This window comes from Macaca nemestrina, chromosome 7, assembly GCF_043159975.1.
Source record: "Macaca nemestrina isolate mMacNem1 chromosome 7, mMacNem.hap1, whole genome shotgun sequence".
Lineage (NCBI taxonomy): Eukaryota > Metazoa > Chordata > Mammalia > Primates > Cercopithecidae > Macaca > Macaca nemestrina.
In genome coordinates this window covers 100,058,823-100,083,246 of record NC_092131.1, presented here as the reverse complement: position 1 = coordinate 100,083,246, position 24,424 = coordinate 100,058,823, and the positions used below count along the sequence as shown (strand labels likewise).

The 24,424-nt window shown below is 37.7% G+C and overlaps 1 long non-coding RNA gene across 3 annotated transcripts in view; it reads left to right on the top strand.

Annotated features, from left to right (window-relative positions):
- The window catches only part of LOC105479334 (uncharacterized), a 235,602-nt gene that overhangs the window by 25,117 nt on the left and 186,061 nt on the right, over nt 1-24,424 (top strand). For 2 of the 3 annotated variants that reach the window (XR_985810.2, XR_985809.2), the window contains exon 2: nt 18,783-18,868. This is a non-coding gene — a long non-coding RNA (uncharacterized lncRNA). Of the gene's footprint in view, nt 1-1,839; nt 2,063-18,782; nt 18,869-24,424 lie in introns of those variants that run through there. The other variant, XR_011626126.1, reaches the window with a different exon arrangement.

The following is a 24,424-nucleotide window of genomic DNA, read 5'->3' as shown; positions in this document are numbered from 1 at the left end:
GGGCTGGAGAGATTCTCTCCAGAGAAGAATCATCTTACCTTCTGACCAAGTATCTGCCACCCTCATTGGAACCAAGTGATAGGAAACCTGGAGGATCTCAGTATTCAGTGTGTACATTTAAGCACTTGGTGTCTGGAGAGCTCCTGCCTAGAGGCACCATATTTTACCCTGTAGAGAGGAAACCTCCAGCCTACTGCCACCGTGGGATGCAGTCATCCAGTCTAGGGAGAGGATCTGGGATCTACCTACTACTTAAATAGAATTCAACCCTATTTTCACGCTTATGTTGCTTCTGCCTCCCGAGGTAAATTATGCTGCCAACTCTTGAACTTTTAGGGATCCTGGTTGCCTTCCTACTGCTAGCTTGGGATTCAGCATCCCTGGGTCTGCTGTCAGGTGCCACTCACAGATTCTACTTTCCAGTTTCCTAAATGCTGAAGGTATTGTCTTTCTTTTCTTCTTATCTTTATTGGTTTATTTATTTATTTATAATAATATCATGTTAATGTGGTTTAATGATGGAGTGAAGGTATATGCATTTATTCAACCAAACATCTTAGTTGAAATCTACGTATTTGTCTCAGAGTAAAATCTTAATCATTCCATGTTTCAATTAATCAGAATTTTATATATGCATTCTAATTTGGGGGTGATGTGGGGGACGGGGGCAGAGAGAGAGAGAGAGAGAGAGTCAGAGAGAGCCAGAAAGAGGATACTGTGACCAACAAATCTGTGGGTCTATGTACTTCGAAGTCAATAGGAATTTAGCCCTGTTTCCTGTCTAAAAAGCAGTGATGTCCAGAAAATGGATCCTGAAATAGTCTAAGAATCTTTGAGGCAATGGGGCAGATTCATTTGTGTTCAATTTTTAGTCCTTAGGCTGAAAGGGGAAAATACTGTAAAGCACATTTTAAAAAAAATTTCTGAAAGTGGAGTTTTCTGATTTGCCCTTAAATAATTGGATGTGGAAGGTAGCCATGCATCTTTGTCTAACTCAGCATTCATTGCTACATTCAGCGAGTTCATCTCTATATTCATGTCCTTTCTCTCCAGCTTAATATCAAAAATTTAAAAGTGAGGAACGTAGAATAGTTGAAATAAAAGAAACAGATCACCCATAACCTGCCTCTTCTCCCTCCCACCCAAAGACAACCATTGTTAACATTTTGCTATATTCTCTTCCTGTACTTTTTTTCCAGGCACCTTTATTCAAAGATATTTTTGACCCTAAAATTGTCTTAGACAATGAATACGTTGTCAGAGAAAAACTCCCACTCTCCTCACACTCCAGACTCCCCAGCTTGAAGGTGATTGACTTGGGAATCCCATATCTTAACTTTATAGTGTTGCTATAATGTCTTTTATCTGGTATTCTGAGGTGTTCTCTCCTTATCACACTCTCCTTCACTCCCTTCCTCCCTGACACACACACACACACACACACACACTCTCTCTCTCTCATATACACAGTTACATGCACAGACACACACGCACATACACATGTGCACACACACACATATGCACAAACAAGCAATGGGTCAGAGAAGGCCATGTGGAAAACCATTATTACTCTCCAAAGAAGGACACCCACACTTTTACAATGGACAAAAAAAAAAAAGCTCTGTTTCTGTGAAAAATGAATTTTCTATTAGGCCTGGAAAGAAACTAAAAAGTGTTTCTCCCTCTATCCAATGGGAACTTGTGTGTGTGCACACACCCGTGTGACAGAAAGAGTGAGGCAGAGAGGGAGGGAGAGAAGAAGGGAGGGAAGAAGGGAGAGAGATTAAGGGGCAAATGTACTGTGGCAAGCTCATCCTGACTGAGCGAGGAGCAGGCAGCTGTGGTGCTGAGATAGGAGCTTGAAATGCTTCATGGTGCCAAGACTGTCATAAACGGCTCCTGAGGTCTGAAAAAACGACAGCAGGATTCAGCGTTCCTCTGACAACCACTCAGAAAATAGAATGTGAAGAAGAAGGAGGAAGGGAAGATGCGGGGCCAGCCATCAGAATGCTCCCTGTGGCTCCATGGATGCCTAGAAATGCTGGTCACTTAAAGGGCACAGGTGAGGGGAGGTTTGGACAGGTGGCAGCAGTGCTGCCAAGCTACATAGCCTGCTCTCCCAATGGTGAATATTCTTGCGTAAGTAGTGGGGAAGATAGTCCCCTAGTTGACATAGGCCCCCTTGTCCTAGACATACATTTTAATTTTCTCAGGTGATCACTTGCTTGATTGTCTGTGTAAAAGGTCAGCAATGCTTTTTTCTGTAAAGGTCTAGGTAGTAATAGTTTAGGCTTGGCGGCCCATATGGTCTGTGTCACAGCTATTCAGCTCTGCTGTGGTGGTGTGAAAGCAGCCATATAAATACACAATAAAGGAGTGGGGCTGAGCTCCAAAGTAACTTTACAAGCACTGAAAAATTGCATTTTATATAATTTTTACATGTCCCAAAATATTATTATTCTTTTGAATTCTTTCAACCATGTAAAAATGTAAAAATCATTCTCAGCTCATGAGCTGTATAATAAGAGACCACAGGCTGGAACTGGTGCATGGGCCATGGTTGCCCAAACCCTGTGTCCAAACTATGGCATTGCACAGGCGGCAGGGATCTCTGATCCTCTCTGTCTTTTTTCTCTTTCCTTCTCTTCCATTTCCCATTGTGCTGATTTGGAAACCAGGATCAAAAGCTCAGGGAAGTGAAAGATTTCTGACTTAACCCGTTAGTGGCAGTGTCAGGAAAAAAACCCAGTCTCAAGGAGCAGTTCTTATAGCCCAGACCAAGACTGAAGGCTGCTATTGTGATCGCAGAGGGCATGCCATCCTGAGTTACACTAGCTTCTTAGGGTTACACTGAATCTGAAACTTACTTCTTTTTAAAATCTTTCTGTTTTATGATTCATCAATGCATAATTTGTTAATTTGTGCCAGTTACTCTGCTTAACACAACTGGGATATAGAGATAAGCAAGGTTCAACCCTGCCCTCTAGGAACTAATTTCTTCAGGGTCTGATTTTGATAATCCAGACAAATCTACTTATGTGTAGTTTCACCCTTAAAAATAAAATCCAGTACACTTATGTAAGTTATAATAATAATTAGAATTTGGAGGAAATCTGTTGTTGGAGCAAGAAGGCAACTTTAAAAAGTAAACGTCAAAGTCACCCTCTTACTGTGTGTTGAGGTTAAAACAATAAGACTATTATTTTAAATGAATACACAGAAATTTTGCTACCAAATGAGTACAATTTCTAAGAGGAGATACTTCGATTTCTCTGATTCCAGGCATTTCTGGAAGTGTCCTTACTACCTACATTACCTCCTTCTGTAAAGCTCTACTGGTCAAGTCTTTACCTTTTGTGGTTGGATTTTTGCTTTTGGAAATTACAACCTGCTTTTCAAGTCGCATTTTGTAAATTAGTTGAGGCGTCTTGCTGAGTGATAATGTTTGAGTCAAAAACTCATGAAAAGCACGCTATGAATGGTGAGTTGTCATGGCAAAGATCCCAATTGTTGGACTGAGGCAGAGAAGTAGAAAGAACACAGACTTTAAGGTCTGACAGATATAAGTGTAGCTCCCACCTCCACCACGTATTAGATGTGTGCTGTTAAAAGAGATATTATACCTCTTTGAGCATCAGTTTTCCTATCTGTAAAAAGAAGATGGTAATCCTTTCTTTGCACTATTGTTGTAAGGATTAGAGATGACGTAAATTAAAATGTTTCCAGCATGCTACCTATTCAACATACATTGGATACACTTATTTGGCCAGTTCACTGCAAAGGATGGTATACAGGAGTAAGAATTTTTTTTTTTTTTCAAAATAGACTTTTTTTGGGATTAAACTCTGAAGCAGTGTTAAATGAATGAATCAAGATCTTTTTCACTTCTGTTGTTGAAGTGTGTGCCTTCTTACGTTCAGTAATGTTGGAGTTTTCCACAGAAGAAGTTGACACTTCACTTCTGAATCATACTAGAAATACCATGTTTTAATGTTAGTTACTATTTTCTTTTTAAAAAAAGTGTCATTTGTCTGGCTTCCCTTGAAAGATCAGCTAAATGTCACATTATCCCTGTTTCTGCTCATCTTTCAGAATGCTCACCACAATAGTCATAACGATTTCTTCATGCTCAAGTTTATTTAAAAAATGTTCTAAAGATAGTGTTACTGAATTTGTATTTGTTTAATAAAAATCAGGCTTATTTTTTCCATATAAAAATACAGATTCATTGTAAAACATCTAGAAACCAAAGAAAAGTAGATCTAAAAAAATCTTAGTCTAATCACACAAAGCTAGCCACAGTTAAATTACTGTTTCCATTTTGGTATATTTTATTTTAATCTTCTTACTATTTTTACTATCCTTCCTTGTATCTATAATGGTGGTAACATGATGTATATATATTATATAAATATATGAAATATATGTGTGTCTTTTTAAAATGGTATCTGTTTATTGTTCGTTATATATATATAAACATGATGTATATATCTGATGATATGTATGTGTATATATATGTGTGTGTATATATATATCTCCATGATAGAAGTTGAAAACTACTGAAAACTGTATAGAAGTTATGAGAAACTACCTCTAATCTCATTATATAGAAATAACTTTCTTCCCCATTGCTTCTCCACATTTTGGCTTAGATCAAATTTAGAAATAATTTTCTTAACATTTTTTTCTATAGTATTTTTAGAGTGTCTAGATATTGCTGTGTGTTATTATTATTTTTATGTATAGTTGTTACAGGAACACCCACCAAGATAATTGTTCTGGAAAAGAATTTGGTAACAAATATTTTCTGCCAGAAAGTGTTATATTAGCCTTTTCCAGTGAAAAAGATCACCACTGATGACCCAGGTTATTCAATATGGGTTTTAAAAGATAAACTCCTGGACATGAAAGTAGACATTGTGTTTATATCAACAGCTCAATCTTTTTTTTTTTGTAAATAGACTTTAGTTTTAAAGCAGTTTTAAGCTAATAGCAAAGTATAGTGGAAAGTACAGAGAGTTCCTACATGCCCCACCTCCCCAAATGCACAGCCTTCCCCACTATCAGCATTGTTCACTAGAGAGGTATGTTTATTACAATGAATAAACCAACATTGACATGTTACTGTCACCCAAAGTCTATAATTTACATTAGGGTCCAATCTTGCTGTTGTACATTCAGTGGGTTTTGACAAGTGTGTAATGGCATGTGTCTACAATTATAGTAACACACAGAGTAGTTTCATTGCCCTAAACATCCTCTATGCTCTGCCTTTTCATCTCCACCCCCACTTCCCAACCCCAGCAATCACTGAACATTTTACTGTCTCTATAGTTTTGCCTTTTCCAGAATGTAAGTGGTCTTTTCAGATTGGTTTCTTTAACTTAGTAATAGGTATTTTAGTTTCGTGTATGTCTTTTAATGGTTTCATAGCTCGTTTTTTTTTCTTTTTTTCTGCAACAAAAGCCACAGTCAAGGCTTATTTGTTTTTATTACTGAATAATAGTCCATCGTATAGATGTACCAGTTTGTTTATCCATGCACTTACTGAAGGACATCTTGGTTGCTTCCAAGTTTTGGCAATTATGAATAAAGCTGTTATAAACATGTATGTGCAGGTTTCTGTGTGGACACAAGTTTTCAATTCATTTGGGCAAATACTAGCAAGTGTGACTGCTGCATCACATGGTAAGAGCACGTTTGGCTTTGCAGGGAACTGCCAAACTATCTTCCAAAGTGGCTGTGTCATTTTGCATTCTACTAGCAATGAATGAGAGTTCCTGTTGCTCCACATCCTTGCCGGCAGTTGGCATTGTCAGTGTGATGGATTTTGGCTACTCTAATATGTATGTATTGGTATTCATTTTAATTTGCGTTTCCTTAATTATATATGATGTGGAGCATCTTTTCATATGTTTATTTACCGTCTTTGTCTCTTCTTTGGTGAAGTGTTTGTTCAGGTCTTTTGCCCATTTTTTAATCATGTTGTTCGTTTTCTTATTGTTGAGTTCCTGGTATATTTTTGATAATAGTTCTTTATCAAATAGAAAAATATTGATAAAGATTTAATCTAATATCAAATAGAAAAATATTATCTTTTGCAATTATTTTTCCCAGTCTGTTGCTTGTCTTCTGATTCTCTTGGCAGTGTCTTTCATAGAGTAGAAGTTTTTAATTTTAATGAAGTCTAGCTTATCAAATCACATCTTTCATGGATTGTGCCTTTGATGTTGTATTTCAAAAGTCATTGCCACACTCATGGTCATCTAGATTTTGCTCTACTGTATCTTCAAGGAATTCTGTGTATTTTCTGTTTGGATCTATGATCCAATTTGAGTTAATTTTTATAAAGGGCATAAGTTTTGTATCTAGATTCACTTTTTTTTTTTTTTTTTTTGCATGTAGATGCCCCATGGCTCTAGTACCATTTGCTGAAAAGACTGTCTTTTCTCTATTGTATTTCCATTACTCCTTTGTTAAAGTTCATTGAATGTCTCTGTGTGGGGTAAACTACTGGGCTTTCTATTCTGTTACATTGATCTATTTGTTTATTCTTTTACCAATACCATGCTATCCTGATTATCGTTACTTTATAGAAAGTATTGAAGTCAGGTACTGTCAGTCCTCTGACTTTCTTCTCCTCTTTCATTATTGTATTGATTATTATGGATCTTTTGCCTCTGCACATAAACTTTAGAATCAGTTTGTCAGTACCCACAGAACAACTTGCTGAAGTTGCATTCAATTTACAGATCAAGTTGGGAAGAACTTATTGACTCTTCGTATTCATGAACATGGAACATCTCTCCATTTATTTAGTTCTTGTATTTCTTTCATTAGAGTTTTGTAGTTTTATTCATGTAGATCTTGTGCATTTTAAAAGGATTTATACCTAAGTTTTTCATTTTTTGCAATCTACCCATCTGATAAAAGTCTAGTATCCAGAATCTACAAGGAACTTAAACAAACTTACAAGAAAAAAACAAACAACCCCATCAAAAAGTGGGTGAAGGATATGAACAGACAGTCAAAAGAAGACATTTATCGTGAAGGCCCATCTCTACTAAAACTTCAAAAATTAGCTGGGTGTGATGGTGAGCACCTGTGATCCCAGCTACTCGAGAGGCTGAGGCAGGAGAATAGCTTGAACCTGTGAAGCAGAGAGCTTGCAGTGAGCTGAGATCACCCCATTGCACTCCAGCCTGGGCAACAAGAGCAAGACTCCACCTCAAAAAAAAAAAAAAAAAAAAAAGACATTTATGTGGCCAAGAAACATGAAAAAAAGCTAATCATCACTGGTCATCACTGGTCATTAGAGAAATGCACCTCAAAACTACGATGAGATACCATCTCACGCCAGTCAGAATGGTGATTATTAAAAAGTCGGAAAACAATAGATGTTGGCGAGGCTGTGGAGAAATAGAAATGCTTTTTTTTAAAAAAAATTTAAGTTCTAGGATACATGTGCAGAACGTGCAGGTTTGTTACATAGGTATACACGTGACATGGTGGTTTGATGCACCCATCAACCTGTCATCTACATTAGGTATTTCTCCTAATTCTATCCCTCCTGTAGTCTGCCCAGCACCCCCAGACAGGCCCTGGTGTGTGATGTTCCCCTCCATGTGTCCATGTATTCTCGTTGTTCAACTCCCACTTATGAGTGAGAACATGCGGTGTTTGGTTTTCTGTTCAAAATAGGAACGCTTTTACACTGTTTGTGGGAGTGTAAATTAGTTCAACCATTGTGGAAGACAGTGCGGTGATTCCTCAAGGATCTGGAACCAGAAATACCATTTGACCCAGCAATCCCATTACTTGGTATATGCCCAAAGGATTAGAAACCATTCTATAGAAACACATGCACACATATGTTTATTGCAACACTATCTACAATAGCAAAGACTTGGAACCAACCCACATGCCCATCAATGATAGACTGGATAAAGAAAATGTGGCACATATACACCATAGACTACTATGCAGCCATAAAAAAGAATGAGATCATGTCCTTTGCAGGGACATGGATGAAGCTGGAAGCCATCATTATCAGCAAACTAACTCAGGAACAGAAAACCAAACACTGCATGTTCTCAATCATAAGTGGGAGTTGAACAATGAGAACACATGGACACAGGGAAAGGAACATATACACCATGGCCTGTCAGGGGTTGGGAGGGCAAAGGGAGGGAGAGTCATCAGGACAAATACCTAATAAATGTGGGGCTTAGAACTTAGATGATGGGTTGATAGGTGCAGCAAACCACCATGGCACATGTATACCTAAGTAACAAACCTGCACATTCTGCACATGTATCCTGGAACTCAAAGTAAAAAAATAAAAAATGAAAAAGGAAGCAAAGAGAGAAAGGGAGAAAAAAAAAAAACAAGTAGGATTTACCCATTGCATACCTGGGGTAAATCTTGTTTGGTTGTGGTGTCAGACTCATTTTATATATTGTATTTGATTCAATAATATTTTGTTGAAAAATTTTACATCTATTTCATGAGAGATACTGGTCTTTAGTTTTCTTTTCATGTAATGTCTTTGTCCGGTATTCATACTAGGATAATGCTGGCTGATTAGAATAAGTTAGGAAATATTCTCTCTGCTTCTAACTTCTGGGAGAGATTGTAGAGACTTGGTATAATTTCTTCCTTATATGTTTGTGGAATTCACCAAGATGTTTGGAACAGTAATGCTTTCAGCACAATTTTCCAACCTCATGAATGGTTCTTCTATTTTTACCAGACATGCTTAAAAGAAGAGAACCATGCATTCTTTATTAGTTTGTTTTTTAAAATACATTTTTGAAAGAGCAGTTTTAGGTTAAAAGTAAAATTGAGAGAAAGGTTCAGGGTTATCCCATATACTACCTTCAGATTTTTTTCTTTCTTCCTATTTCTAAAAAATGAAAAAACAAAAGATGGTATAGGTGTGATTCTTTTTATACTACTTTTGCTTGAAAGACAAATAACTCTCTTCATATACATACTTAACAAATTAGGAAATTTTTCTTCAATTCCTTCAACTGAATTCTTGTCTCTGATTCAGTTGTTCTGATTAATACTTGAGGTTGTTCCTAATAGTTAGGTTGCAAATTTGTTCTTTGACCCTTTCACTGCAATTAATTAATCATTTTCAGCATCAATTTCCTCTACATTTTTAGAGTTTCTCAAGTTTGTCCTCTAAACACAGATTCAATTTTGCGTAACATGTAATCATTCTCTCTTATACTGTTATTATGCTATGAACATAATACTATTGCAATGTTTTTTCTTGCAGTATTACCTATTTGCATTTTTACCCACTCCTTTGGTCTTCTTAGACTTTCTGTTACTGTTTCATGAAGATTCTCCTCTTGCAATATACTCATTTCTAAAGTGTCTTTTCTAGTTTTTTTCCCTCCTCAGTGACGTACTAGAATTACTAGTATAGTGGAATTGAAAATTAAATTCAAGTACTGCTCAGCATGAAAAAATGTTGCCTATTTATTTTCCACAGCAGATCTAACCTTTGTCATGGAACACCACCTCATGGGTTGAAGGGGGTATAGCAAACATAGATCTTTCTAATAAACAGCACCTCCATTTCTTCCAGTGTGGATGACTTGCTCTCTTTGGGGGAAATGCTCAGTCTTTTATATTCTCCTCCTGCCCTACATGTGTATCTTTGAGACTTTGGGGGACAGGAGACTGTGTATCTATTTGTGCACTCTGGATCTGCAATGGTCTTTGTTGTAGAGTGGTGGGTGGGTCCAGTCTGGTTCAACCTGGATTGTTGTCCACCGGGGAATCACAGGCCTTGATTGACCCTTTCAGGGGTGGCGCTCTGCTGTCCATGACTGAAGTTCTGTTCACTTGTCTTTGGTTTTGATGTCGCTACACACAGTGCCCTCTTTGTGCTGACCGAAAGCTCTGCTTATTCATTAGCCTTGTTGGCACTTCTTCTTTCGCTCCCTAGGTCACATGAGGGCTTCTGTGTCCCCTGCACTACTCTTGAGGAACATGACCTTGGTCTCATCCCTCTCAATAGGTCTAATCTGTTTTTTAGTGACATGTCGCTCTGATGACTAGCTGAATGTGAGTCTTTCAAATGAAGACTTAGAATCTTCCAGTCTGTGACTGAGAAAGTGAGGAAAAAAGTCCCACAATTCTGGAGTCCCCCAGTTTATTTAGTTGTTACCATCACAACCTCCTCTGGGATTTTGTCCTAGCCAGGGAATGAGATCAAACTATCTGCTAATGTGCTTACCCTGTTTCTTCTCTCCTCAAATGCTCCATCTTTCTGTCCTATACCTTCTTCACTTCCTCTCTAGGCAACTTGAATTTCTCCTTATTATGTGTTGAGTTCCCTAGTTTCCTCTTTCAGTAAACTCTATGAGCTTGAGCTCAAGACTTGAATGAGTGCAGATTTCATCTGTACTTTGCATTTAAATTGATTAGCAAAAAGCATTTCTGTTTTGTTTTTTAATTTTTAAATTTCAAAATTCCTTTCATTCTTGATAAAGACTTTTCAATAAAAGTCCAGTTTTAAATAATTTCTGGCTACACTAATCCCAAGAGAATGAATGCTATATGTGAGAAGCAACATGGTAACCAGATTTATGCCATTTAAAAACACACCTGAAAATATTTATAAAGCATTCTCGTTATATGGTGCATTCCCAAATATATTTGGTCACTGGACATTTGTTGACATCCTCGGGGATGCCAATATTCTGTTGAAAGCAGTTCGAATTGATTTTTAAAAAAAGGTTGAAAGTGTTGGTTGTGAAACCGGTGGATAAGGTATGATGGCTCGGAGGGGAGACTGGCAGGATCCCCAGGGTTGGTGTGACTCGTACATTGTAAAGTTAAAAGTCTATTCAAGATCTTTAATAAGATCACTTACAAGTTCTTTTCTTTTCCTCAATGTATTCACACAGCACTTATCACCCCAGTGACTCAACTATCTCAGGAGCATGTAGCTAGAACACAAAAGGAGCTCAAGGATGGGAGGAACACACTCCCCTAACTTCCTGACTTCCTCAGAGACAGTTTATCAGCCAGACTTTGGCTTGATTTCTCAGACTTAACAATCATAAAATGAATAATTATTTTTACAGCTCAGTTATTTTATCTCAGTGGTTAGGCTGGTAATAGTAAAAGCTATTGCTCAGCTGGTTAGGACATCACATGCAATTTGTCTGAAAGAGTTATGGTGTTGATTTAATTCAGGCACCACATTTATTATACCTTCTCTAATAAGTGTTTGTTTCTTAATAGTAAGATACGTTCCTGTCTATCTCCCAGCCTCTCTCCCATCTGTAGCTGCCCAGCGTCTCCTAGTGATGGTTTCATCATCTACTTGATATGGACAATTGGGTTGATAGCACGTGAACTCACCTTAAATCCTGTTTCTGACAAGTCTTCAAAATCTATTCTCTTAGCTTGCTTCAGAGCCTCAAAGAGGGCCTCCCAATTCCACAATACTATTCTTGCTCCTGGAGCTCTGTGGAATGATTGATTTGGCTGAAAGTAACATAAAAATATGACACAACAGTTCATTGACACTACATAAAAATGTATTTTTTTCAGGTATAAACTAAGTTTGGCATTAAATGGTCCACCCATATGGCAGCTTTACCCCCAAGTCTTCAAGAGATTCAGGCTCTTCTAGCACACCACTCTACCCTCCCTAGATATAATTTGCATTTTTTGGTCTTCAGCAGTTTCTTCATTTCAGGCTGCAGTAGGAAGGAAAGGAAAATAAGAAGATGGGGTCTGGTCCACATCCCAGCAGTACTCTCAAGGAAGGGTCCAAGATGCTGTCACATGGCTTCCCCAAAATCTCATTGGCCAGAAATTAGTCACATGGTCCCTAAGCTATGAGGAAGTAATGTGCTCAAGTAAAAATTCTCTTTTTATGGAAGAGGGAAGAAATGATTTTGGGGGGAATCCAGCAGCCCCTGCTGCAGCCAAGAAGTTAGCTTTCCTATGTGACTTACAATCTACTTTAAAACTAACTCTAAAACAGTTTATTTTTAATTTTTGTGGTATATCGTAGGTGTATAAATTTATGGGGTACATGAGATATTTTGATACAGGCAGTCAGTGAGTAATAATCACATCATGAAAAATACGGTAATCATTCCCTCAAATATTTATCCTTTGTGTTACAATTCAATTATACTATTTTAGTTATTTTAAAATGTACAATTAAATTGTTATTGACAATGGTCACTCTGTTGTACTATCGAACACCAGGTATTATTCATTCTTTCTAATTGTTTTTTTGCACCCATTAATAATCCCCACCTCTCCTGAACCCCTCATACTACCTACCCTTCCCAAACTCTGATAACCTTTCTTCTACTCTCTACCTCCATGAGTTCAATTGTTTTGGTTTTTAGATCCCACGAATAACTGAGAACATGCAATGTTTGTCTTTCTGTGCCTGGTTTCATTCACTTAACATAATGATCTCCAGTTTCACCCCTGCTGTTGCAAATGACAGGATTTCCTTCATTTTTATGGCTGAATAATACTCCATTATGCCTAAGTATCATCTTTTCTTTATTTATCTGTTGATGGACACTTAGGTTGTTTCCAAATCTTGGTCATTGTAAACAGTTCTGCAACAAACATGGGACTGCAGATATCTCTTCAATATACTTATTTCCTTTCTTTGTGTATTTACCCAGCAGTGGGATTGCTGGATCACATGGCAGTTCTGTTTTTAGTTTTGGAGGAACTTCCAAACTGTTCTCCATAGTGATTTTACTAATTTACATTCCCACCAATAGTGCATGAGGATTGCCTTTTCTTCACATCCTTGCTAGCATTTGTTATTGCCTGTCTTTTCGATAAAAGTAATTTAAACTGGTGCGAGATGATATCTCATTGTGGTTTTGATTTGCATTTCTATGATAATCAGTGATATTGAGTACCTTTTGATATCACTGCTTGCCATTTGTATGTCTTCTTTTGAGAAATGTCTATTCAGATCTTTTGCCCATTTTAAAATTGGATTATTAGATATTTTCCTATGAAGTTGTTTGAGCTCCGTATATATTCTGGCTATTAATCCATTGTCAGATGGATAGTTTGCAAATATTTTCTCCCATTCTGTGGGTTGTCTCTTCACTTTGTTGATTGTTTCCTTTGCTGTGTAAAAGCATTTTAATTTGAGGTGATCCCATTTGTCCAGTTTTGCTTTGGTTGCCTGTACTTGTGGGGTATTACTCAGGAAATCTTTGTCCAGTCCAATGTCCTGGAGAGTTTCCTCAATGTTTTCTTGTAGTAGTTTCATAATTTGAAGTCTTAGAGTTAAGTCTTTAATCCATTTGATTTGATTTTAGTATATGATGAGAGATAGGGGTCTAGTTTCATTCTTTTGCTTATTGATATTCAGTTTCTCCAGCACCATTTATTGAAGACACTGTCTTTTTTGCATGTTCTTGGCACCTTTGTTGAAAGAGTTCACTGTAGGTGTGTGGATTTCTTTCTGGGTTCTCTATGCTGTTCCATTGGTCTATCTGTTTTTATGCCAGCACTATGCTGTTTTGTTTACTTTAGTTCTGTAATATAATTTGAAGTTAAGTAATGTGATTCCTCCAGTTTTGTCCTTTTTGCTTAGGATAACTTTGGCTATTGTGTGTCTTTTGCAGGTCCATGTAAATTCTGGGGTTGTTTTTTTAAATTTCTATTAAGAATGTCATGGGTATTTTGATAGGGATTGCAATGAATCTGTAGATTACTTTGGGTTGCATGGACATTTTAATAATATTGATTCTTCCAATCAATGAACATGGAATATCTTTCCATTTGTGTGTGTGTGTGTGTCTGTCCTCTTCAATTTTTTTCATCAGTGTTTTACTGTCTTCATTCTAGAGATCTTTCACTTTTTTGGTTATTTTCCAGATATTTAATTTTATTTGTGGCTACTATAAATTGGATTACTTTTTTATTTCCTTTTCAGATTGTTTGCTGTTGCCATATAGAAATGCTACCGGTTTTTGTATGTTGATTTTGTATCCTGCAACTTTACTGAATTTGTTTATCAGCTCTTTTTTTCTTTTTTTGAGACGGAGTCTTGCTCTGTCACTCAGGCTGGAGTGCAGTGGTGCGATCTCAGCTCATTGCAACTTCCACCTTCCAGGCTCAAGTGATTCTTACCTCAGCGTCCCAGGTAGCTGGAACTACAGGCATGGGCCACCACACCCAACTAATCTTTGTATTTTTAGTAGAGACAGGGTTTGCCATGTTGGTCAGGCTAGTCTCAATCTCCTGGCCTCATGCAATCTGCCTGCCTTGATCTCCCAAAGTGCTGAGATTACAGGTGTGAGCTACCATGCCAGAATGTTTATCAGTTCTATAGTTTTTTTTTTTTTTCTGGAATTTTTAGGTTATCCCAAATATAAGATTATATCTCCTGCAAACTAGGATTTCACTTCTTCCTTTCCTATTTGGGTGCCTCTTATTTCTTTCTCTTGTTTAATCGTTTAAGCTAGGACTTTCAATACCATGTTGAATAACAGTGGTGAAAATGGTCTTTCCTGTCTTCTTCCAAATCTTAGAAGAAAGGCATTCAGCAGTTTTTTTCTTATTCAGTGTGATACTGACTGTGGGTCTGCCACATATGGCTTTTATTGTGTTGAGGTATGTTCCATCTATGTTCAGTTTTTTGAGGATTTTTATCATGAAGGGATGTTGAATTTTATCAAATGCTTTTCAGCATCCATTGAAATGATCATGTGGTTGTTAGCCTTTATTTTGCTGATTTATAAGCTATCACACTGATTGATTTGTGTATCCTGAACCACTCTTGCATCCCTGGGATAAATTCCATTTCGTCATGATGAACGATCTTTCTAATGTGTTGTTAAATTTGATTTGCTAGTATTTTGTTCAGTAATTTTGCATCAATATGTATCATGAATATTAGCCTGTAGTTTTTTATTTATTTATTTTTATTTTTTATTTTTTTCTGATGTGTCTTTGTCTGGTTTTGGTATCAGGGTAATACTGGCCTCACAGAATAAGTTTGGAAGTATTCTTTCTGTTTCTATTTTTTGGAATAGTTTGAGTAGGATTGGTATTAGTTCTTTAAATGTTTGGTAGAATTCAGCAATGAAGCTATTAGATCCTGAGCTTTTTGTTACTGGGAGAATTTTCATTATGGCTTCAATCTTCTTACATGTTACTGGTTTATTTAGGTTTTGGATTTCCTCATGGTTCAATTTTGGTAGGATATATGTGTCTAGGAATTTGTCTATTGCCTCTAGATTTTCCAATTTATTGGCATGTAGTTGCTCATAGTAGCCACTGATGTTCCTTTGAATTTTTTTCATATCAGCTGTAATGTCTCCTTTTTCACCTTTAATTTTGTTTATTTGGGTCTTCTCTCCTTTTTCTTAGACTGGCTAAAAATTTGTCAATTTTGTTTATCTTCTCAAAAAACCAATTTTTTGTTTCTTTGATCTTTTGTATTGTTTTCTTTATTTCAAATTCATTTATTTCTGCTCTGATCTTTATTTCTCTTGTTCAACTGATTTTGGGTTCGGTTTGCTCTTTCCTTTCTAGTTCTTTAAGATTATTGTTAGGTTATTTGTTTGAAATTTTTTTTTTCTTTTTTTGATGTAGGCACGTATGGCTATAAATTTTCCTCTTAGTGTTGCTTTATTTGTACCCCATGGGTTTTACTATGTTGTGTTTTCAATATTTGTTTAAAAAACATTTTTTATAAAGACAGCATCCCTAAGCAGGTTTCCGGCCTGACTTAAAAAGTAATTATTTTCTTGGGTATGAGTTTTTTTGTTTCTTTGTTCTTGAAAGCTATATTAGCATTTAGAAAGTTATATTAATTTTGTTATGTTCTCGTCTAAGCTGCCTATTTTACCATTTGACAAATGACATTATTCTGTGTAAGAAATATTCTAACACCAATCTTGGGAGCCTTTCACAGAATAACAGTAACCACTCTCCATTGGAAAGTGAACTGAAATATTTAGGTCTGAAGTAATGCTCTTGGACTATGCTAGAGGCCGGAGGAAGCAGATAGACCTGAGGGAATTCAGGACAGGTGTTTGGGTTGGTGGCTCTTGCTGCTCTCACTCCACAGCTCTGCTATGATGCTCTCTCACAAATAGGAACCCAAGTGGACAAATAGGAACCCCAGTGTCCCACTCAGTGGACAAAGATCAAAATCAAAATCATAGAGCAGGATTCACCCTCAAGCTCCTTTATTGCTTCTAAGCTGCTAATAGTAGGAAAAAGTTTGCTGGAGGCAAAAACTCTGCTATTTATCTGCTGCTGCCATTTGGGTCTATTGTAGAGCCAGATCAGAATAAGTGGAATTTTCTCTACTTGATAAAATTTTATTGAGGGCTCATCATGTGACAGAAACTGTCCTGAAATTTCAAAAACAACAGTGAAGAAATTTACCAGTCATTTGACATTTTGATACTGACCCAATCTCTGATGAGAAACTACATTTCTCAGGCTTCCTTGGCAACTGGCTCCTGGTTATGTTCAGCCAATGGGAGGAAATCAATGGTGGATGGAGTGGAGAAGTCTGAGTATTTCTCATTCATCCCTTCCAACTCTGCCCCTGGGCCTTAGGTGGTATCTCCATCAGGGACTGTGTTTCCTTAGTGGTTTCAGATCTTCTGGAAACCATCACTCCAAGGCCTCAGGCAGCCTCACCATGGTTTCACTTACTTCCAGGTGACCCCAGCTTCATGTCCCTGGTAATACCACTCTCCAGACCTAGGGATAGGAGTTTCTGGCCCATCACCTGTTTTTTGCTTTTTCATTGTTATCATTTAACACCTTTATATTAGTTCCCATTATTAAATGTTGCGTGGACCTCTGGCAAGCTTTAATAGGAGAATCCCATGCAGATTCTTAGGGTTTTATACCTATCCTCTGTTGATAACTATTCTTATTCAGGGATACAATCCCAGGCAGCGACAAGATGTTTGTCCCTTTAAAATGAAATGACTGAAATGACTATAAGACTTGACCTGTCAGTTGCAAACTGGATATTATCTAGTCTACAAAGCTATGGGTTTGCCTATATGTAACAATGCTGTATCGTTAAATGGAAATGGTAAATGTGAAATTAGGTTCTAAAAGTTTCAAAAGACACAAGTGAGGTGTATGAGTGACTCAGATCTCCAGGGCTTCTACTTTTGTAGCTTTGTCATCTGTCCTGCAAGCCACTCCTATGCCTAATGGAGAGTTTCCTATGGCTAGCTGATGGAGAAAGAATGAACTTGGATCCGAGGAATCAATTTGTGTGTGTGACAGGCTGGCAACAGCAGGAAGTGGATTGCTTGTGTCTTATAGCTCCATTCAGGGGTGATAAGGGGACTTCTGCAACTAGGTAGAACTTCTGGCAATATATCTGGCTACCTCCTTCATAAGAAAGGAGATATAACCATAAATATGTATCTACACTGATTCATGGTAGTGGCTTAATATTTGGCTGGTTAGTCAGGGTCTGTGAATGAATCATACTGAAATGTTGGTGACAAGAAAGCCTGGAGAAGACAAATGTGGATGGACTTCATGGAGAGGGCACAGTGTGTGAATAGCATTTTCTCAAGAATATGGGAACCATAGGGCACCCACTGCAGTGGAGACCTTCAATAATCAGGAGAACAAGATGGCCTGTTCTGTAGATAGCAGCCAGCTTCTTCCCAAATGACCTCAAAGCCTGCATAATGGTCTCATGTACAAAGGGACCATACCAGTAGTGATAAAGGTCATGTATAACCTCAACTAAGTGGACTTCCCCTCACTAAGGCTGATCTGGCTACTGGCCCTGCTGCGTGTCTAAGCTGCCAGCCATAGGATTTGTGCTGTGCAATATAATAGCAGGTTGATTACATTGAACTCCTTCCATACAAAGGGGCAGAAATGTATCCTTCCTGAAATAAGCTCTTATTCTGAAAATTAATTTGTCTTCCCTGCTCCCAGAGTTTCTGTCAAATGCCATATTCACCATCATGGTATCCCATTTAATCTTGCTACTGGTTGCAGAATTCATTTTATAGTGGGATCAGTTGACATGAGACTCAGCATAAATTTCAGTGTCTTGCTACATGACACTGTTGTCCTATGGGATAAAGTACATGCTTTGAAAGTCAATAGAGGTAAGTTGTTCTTTTTTCTTTTTAGTCAGAAATGATGGGTCTGGGAATACAGGGTGGAAGTGGAAGTTATTATCACTATTAAGTTTAACAACCCACTTCCAATTTTTTTTTCATCCTGTATGAGCAACTGCTGTTTAGAGGTCTTCATTCCCCAAAGAGGAATGCTTCTACCAGGGGCACATAATAATGGTGTTCTATCAAACTGGAAGCTGAGAATGTAACCTGGATATTCCTTGTGCTCTGCACTAAGCAGAGAAGAGATTCCAGAACTTACCCAGGAAATCCTGGATTGCTGCTATGTGATGTTGGCAAGGAGGACTATGTTTGTGACCCAGGAAATTCATGGAGGTGTTTCTTAATACTACCATATTCAGCTGTAAAATTAATAGAAGTCTAGAGCAACCTTATAAAGGGAAGACCACTAAGAACTCAGGTCTAATAGAAATGAATCTTTGGGTTACTCCACCAGAAAAAGAACTTTAACCATATTCTGTATATGTCATATGTACACATAAACACATATATGTATACCAATTATTTCTTTTTCTGTATACTAATTATTTCTTTTTCTGTGTTTCTGCTTGTGCTATTTTTTATATGAAAAGGTGGTGTCGCTTCACTTTATGATTTATTTTCTAGGTTACAGAATGTCAGATGACTGAAGTAAAAGAGGAAGTAACATTGCTCAGAGATGGAGATTTGTGGCTTCTCTCTTTGGAAAGATGGTGAGTTTGATTTAGAGTCCACATATAAATGAGACCATACAGTATTTGTCTATGTCTGGCTGATTTCACTCAGCATAATGTCCTCTAACTTCATCCATCTTGTTGCAAATGACAGGATTTCCATCTTTTTTTTTTTTTTTTTTTTTTTTAAGGCTGAATACTATTCTATTGTGGATATATACTACACTTCCTTATCCATTCGTCTGTTGATGGACGCTTAGATTGTTTCCATATCTTGGCTATTGTGAATAATGCTGCAATGAACAAGAGAGTGCAGATATCTCTTGGAGATACTGATTTCATTTCTTTGTATATATTCCCAGAAGTGGATTGCAGGATCATATGTTAGTTTTATTTTTAACTTTTTAAGGAACCTCTGTACTGTTTTCCATAATTGCTGTACCAATTTACATATCACCAACAGTGTACAAGTGTTCCCTTTTGCCACATACTTGCTAACATTTGTTATCTTTTTTCTTTTGATAATAAACATTCTAACAGGTGTGATGATACTTTTACTGTAGTTTTGGTTATATTTCCATGATGATTCATAATGTTGAGAATTTTTTCCATATACCTGTTAGATATTTTTATATCTCCTTTTGAGAAAAGGCTGCTTAAGGGTTTTTTTTTTTAATTAATTTATTATTATTATACTTTAAGTTGTAGGGTACATGTGCATAACGTGCAGGTTTGTTACATATGTATACTTGTGCCTTGTTGGTGTGCTGCACCCATCAACTCGTCATTTACATCAGGTATAACTCCCAATGCAATCCCTCCCCCCTCCCCCCTCCCCCCGCCCATAATAGGCCTCGGTGTGTGATGTCCCCCTTCCCAAGTCCAAGTGATCTCATTGTTCAGTTCCCACCTATGAGTGAGAACATGCGGTGTTTGGTTTTCTGTTCTTGTGACAGTTTGCTAAGAATGATGGTTTCCAGCTGCATCCATGTCCCTACAAAGGACACAAACTCATCCTTTTTTATGGCTGCATAGTATTCCATGGTGTATATGTGCCACATTTTCTTAATCCAATCTGTCACTGATGGACATTTGGGTTGATTCCAAGTCTTTGCTATTGTGAATAGTGCCGCAATAAACATACGTGTGCATGTGTCTTTATAGCAGCATAATTTATAATCCTTTGGGTATATACCCAGTAATGGGATGGCTGGGTCATATGGTACATCTAGTTCTAGATCCTTGAGGAATCGCCATCCTGTTTTCCATAATGGTTGAACTAGTTTACAATCCCACCAACAGTGTAGAAGTGTTCCTATTTCTCCACATCCTCTCCAGCACCTGTTGTTTCCTGACTTTTTAATGATCGCCATTCTAACTGGTGTGAGATGGTATCTCATTGTGGTTTTGATTTGCATTTCTCTGATGGCCAGTGATGATGAGCATTTTTTCATGTGTCTGTTGGCTGTATGAATGTCTTCTTTTGAGAAATGTCTGTTCATATCCTTTGCCCACTTTTTGATGGGGTTGTTTGTTTTTTTCTTGTAAATTTGTTTGAGTTCTTTGTAGGTTCTGGTTATTAGCCCTTTGTCAGATGAGTAGATTGCAAAAATTTTCTCCCATTCTGTAGGTTGCCTGTTCACTCTGATGGTAGTTTCTTTTGCTGTGCAGAAGCTCTTTAGTTTAATGAGATCCCATTTGTCAATTTTGGCTTTTGCTGCCGTTGCTTTTGGTGTTTTAGACATGAAGTCTTTGCCCATGCCTATGTCCTGAATGGTACTACCTAGGTTTTCCTCTAGGATTTTTATGGTATTAGGTCTAACATTTAAGTCTCTAATCCATCTTGAATTAATTTTCGTATAACGAGTAAGGAAAGGATCCAGTTTCAGCTTTCTACTTACGGCTAGCCAATTTTCCCAGCACCATTTATTAAATAGGGAATCCTTTCCCCATTTCTTGTTTCTCTCAGGTTTGTCGAAGATCAGATGGCTGTAGATGTGTGGTATTATTTCTGAGGACTCTGTTCTGTTCCATTGGTCTATATCTCTGTTTTGGTACCAGTACCATGCTGTTTTGGTTACTGTAGCCTTGTAGTATAGTTTGAAGTCAGGTAGCGTGATGCCTCCAGCTTTGTTCTTTTGACTTAGGATTGTCTTGGAGATGCGGGCTCTTTTTTGGTTCCATATGAACTTTAAAGCAGTTTTTTCCAATTCTGTGAAGAAACTCGTTGGTAGCTTGATGGGGATGGCATTGAATCTATAAATTACCTTGGGCAGTATGGCCATTTTCACGATATTGATTCTTCCTATCCATGAGCATGGTATGTTCTTCCATTTGTTTGTGTCCTCTTTGATTTCACTGAGCAGTGGTTTGTAGTTCTCCTTGAAGAGGTCCTTTACATCCCTTGTAAGTTGGATTCCTAGGTATTTGATTCTCTTTGAAGCAATTGTGAATGGAAGTTCATTCCTGATTTGGCTCTCTGTTTGTCTGTTACTGGTGTATAAGAATGCTTGTGATTTTTGCACATTAATTTTGTATCCTGAGACTTTGCTGAAGTTGCTTATCAGCTTAAGGAGATTTTGGGCTGAGACAATGGGGTTTTCTAAATATACAATCATGTCATCTGCAAACAGGGACAATTTGACTTCTTCTTTTCCTAACTGAATACCCTTGATTTCTTTCTCTTGCCTAATTGCCCTAGCCAGAACTTCCAACACTATGTTGAATAGGAGTGGTGAGAGAGGGCATCCCTGTCTTGTGCCAGTTTTCAAAGGGAATTTTTCCAGTTTTTGCCCATTCAGTATGATATTGGCTGTGGGTTTGTCATAGATAGCTCTTATTATTTTGAGGCACGTTCCATCAATACCGAATTTATTGAGCGTTTTTAGCATGAAGGGCTGTTGAATTTTGTCAAAAGCCTTTTCTGCATCTATTGAGATAATCATGTGGTTCTTGTCTTTGGTTCTGTTTATATGCTGGATTATGTTTATTGATTTGCGAATGTTGAACCAGCCTTGCATCCCAGGGATGAAGCCCACTTGATCATGGTGGATAAGCTTTTTGATGTGTTGCTGAATCCGGTTTGCCAGTACTTTATTGAGGATTTTTGCATCGATGTTCATCAGGGATATTGGTCTAAAATTCTCTTTTTTGGTTGTGTCTCTGCCAGGCTTTGGTATCAGGATGATGTTGGCCTCATAAAATGAGTTAGGGAGGATTCCCTCTTTTTCTATTGATTGGAATAGTTTCAGAAGGAATGGTACCAACTCCTCCTTGTACCTCTGGTAGAATTCAGCTGTGAATCCATCTGGTCCTGGACTTTTTTTGGTTGGTAGGCTATTAATTATTGCCTCAATTTCAGAGCCTGCTATTGGTCTATTCAGGGATTCAACTTCTTCCTGGTTTAGTCTTGGAAGAGTGTAAGTGTCCAGGAAATTATCCATTTCTTCTAGGTTTTCTAGTTTATTTGCGTAGAGGTGTTTATAGTATTCTCTGATGGTAGTTTGTATTTCTGTGGGGTCAGTGGTGATATCCCCTTTATCATTTTTAATTGAATCGATTTGATTCTTCTCTCTTTTCTTCTTTATTAGTCTTGCTAGTGGTCTGTCAATTTTGTTGATCTTTTCAAAAAACCAACTCCTGGATTCATTGATTTTTTGGAGGGTTTTTTGTGTTCCTATCTCCTTCAGTTCTGCTCTGATCTTAGTTATTTCTTGCCTTCTGCTAGCTTTCGAATGTGTTTGCTCTTGCTTCTCTAGTTCTTTTAATTGCGATGTTAGAGTGTCAATTTTAGATCTTTCCTGCTTTCTCTTGTGGGCATTTAGTGCTATAAATTTCCCTCTACACACTGCTTAAATGTGTACCAGAGATTCTGGTATGTTGTATCTTTGTTCTCATTGGTTTCAAACAACATCTTTATTTCTGCCTTCATTTCATTATGTACCCAGTAGTCATTCAGGAGCAGGTTGTTCAGTTTCCATGTAGTTGAGCGGTTTTGATTGAGTTTCTTAGTCCTGAGTTCTAGTTTGATTGCACTGTGGTCTGAGAGACAGTTTGTTATAATTTCTGTTCTTGTACATTGCTGAGGAGTGCTTTACTTCCAATTACGTGGTCGATTTTGGAGTAAGTACGATGTGGTGCTGAGAAGAATGTATATTCTGTTGATTTGGGGTGGAGAGTTCTATAGATGTCTATTAGGTCTGCTTACTGCAGAGATGAGTTCAATTCCTGGATATCCTTGTTAACTTTCTGTCTCGTTGATCTGTCTAATGTTGACAGTGGAGTGTTGAAGTCTCCCATTATTATTGTATGGGAGTCTAAGTCTCTTTGTAAGTCTCTAAGGACTTGCTTGATGAATCTGGGTGCTCCTGTATTGGGTGCATATATATTTAGGATAGATATATCAATTCCTGTTGAATTGATCCCTTTACCATTATGTAATGGCCTTCTTTGTCTCTTTTGATCTTTGATGGTTTAAAGTCTGTTTTATCAGAGACTAGTATTGCAACCCCCGCTTTTTTTTTGTTCTCCATTTGCTTGGTAAATCTTCCTCCATCCCTTTATTTTGAGCCTATGTATGTCTCTGCGTGTGAGATGGGTCTCCTGAATACAGCAGACTGATGGGTCTTGACTCTTTATCCAGTTTGCCAGTCTGTGTCTTTTAATTGGAGCATTTAGTCCATTTACATTTAACGTTAAGATTGTTATGTGTGAACTTGATCCTGCCATTATGATATTAAGTGGTTATTTTGCTCGTTAGTTGATGCAGTGTCTTCCTAGCCTCGATGGTCTTTACATTTTGGCATGTTTTTGCAATGGCTGGTACCGGTTGTTCCTTTCCATGTTGAGTGCTTCCTTCAGGGTCTCTTGTAAGGCAGGCCTAGTGGTGACAAAATCTCTAAGCATTTGCTTATCTGTAAAGGATTTTATTTCTCCTTCACTTATGAAACTTAGTTTGGCTGGATATGAAATTCTGGGTTGAAAATTCTTTTCTTTAAGAATGTTGAATATTGGCCCCCACTCTCTTCTGGCTTGGAGAGTTTCTGCCGAGAGATCTGCTGTTAGTCTGATGGGCTTCCCTTTGTGGGTAACCCGACCTTTCTCTCTGGCTGCCCTTAAGATTTTTTCCTTCATTTCAACTTTGGTGAATCTGGCAATTATGTGTCTTGGAGTTGCTCTTCTCGAGGAGTATCTTTGTGGCGTTCTCTGTATTTCCTGGATTTGAATGTTGGCCTGCCCTACTAGGTTGGGGAAGTTCTCCTGGATGATATCCTGAAGAGTGTTTTCCAACTTGGTTCCATTTTCCCCCTCACTTTCAGGCACCCCAATCAGACGTAGATTTGGTCTTTTTACATAATCCCATACTTCTTGCAGGCTTTGTTCATTTCTTTTTCTTCTTTTTTCTTTTGGTTTCTCTTCTCGCTTCATTTCATTCATTTGATCCTCAATCGCTGATACTCTTTCTTCCAGTTGATCGAGTCGGTTACTGAAGCTTGTGCATTTGTCACGTATTTCTCGTGTCATGGTTTTCATCTCTTTCATTTCGTTTATGACCTTCTCTGCATTAATTACTCTAGCCATCAATTCTTCCACTTT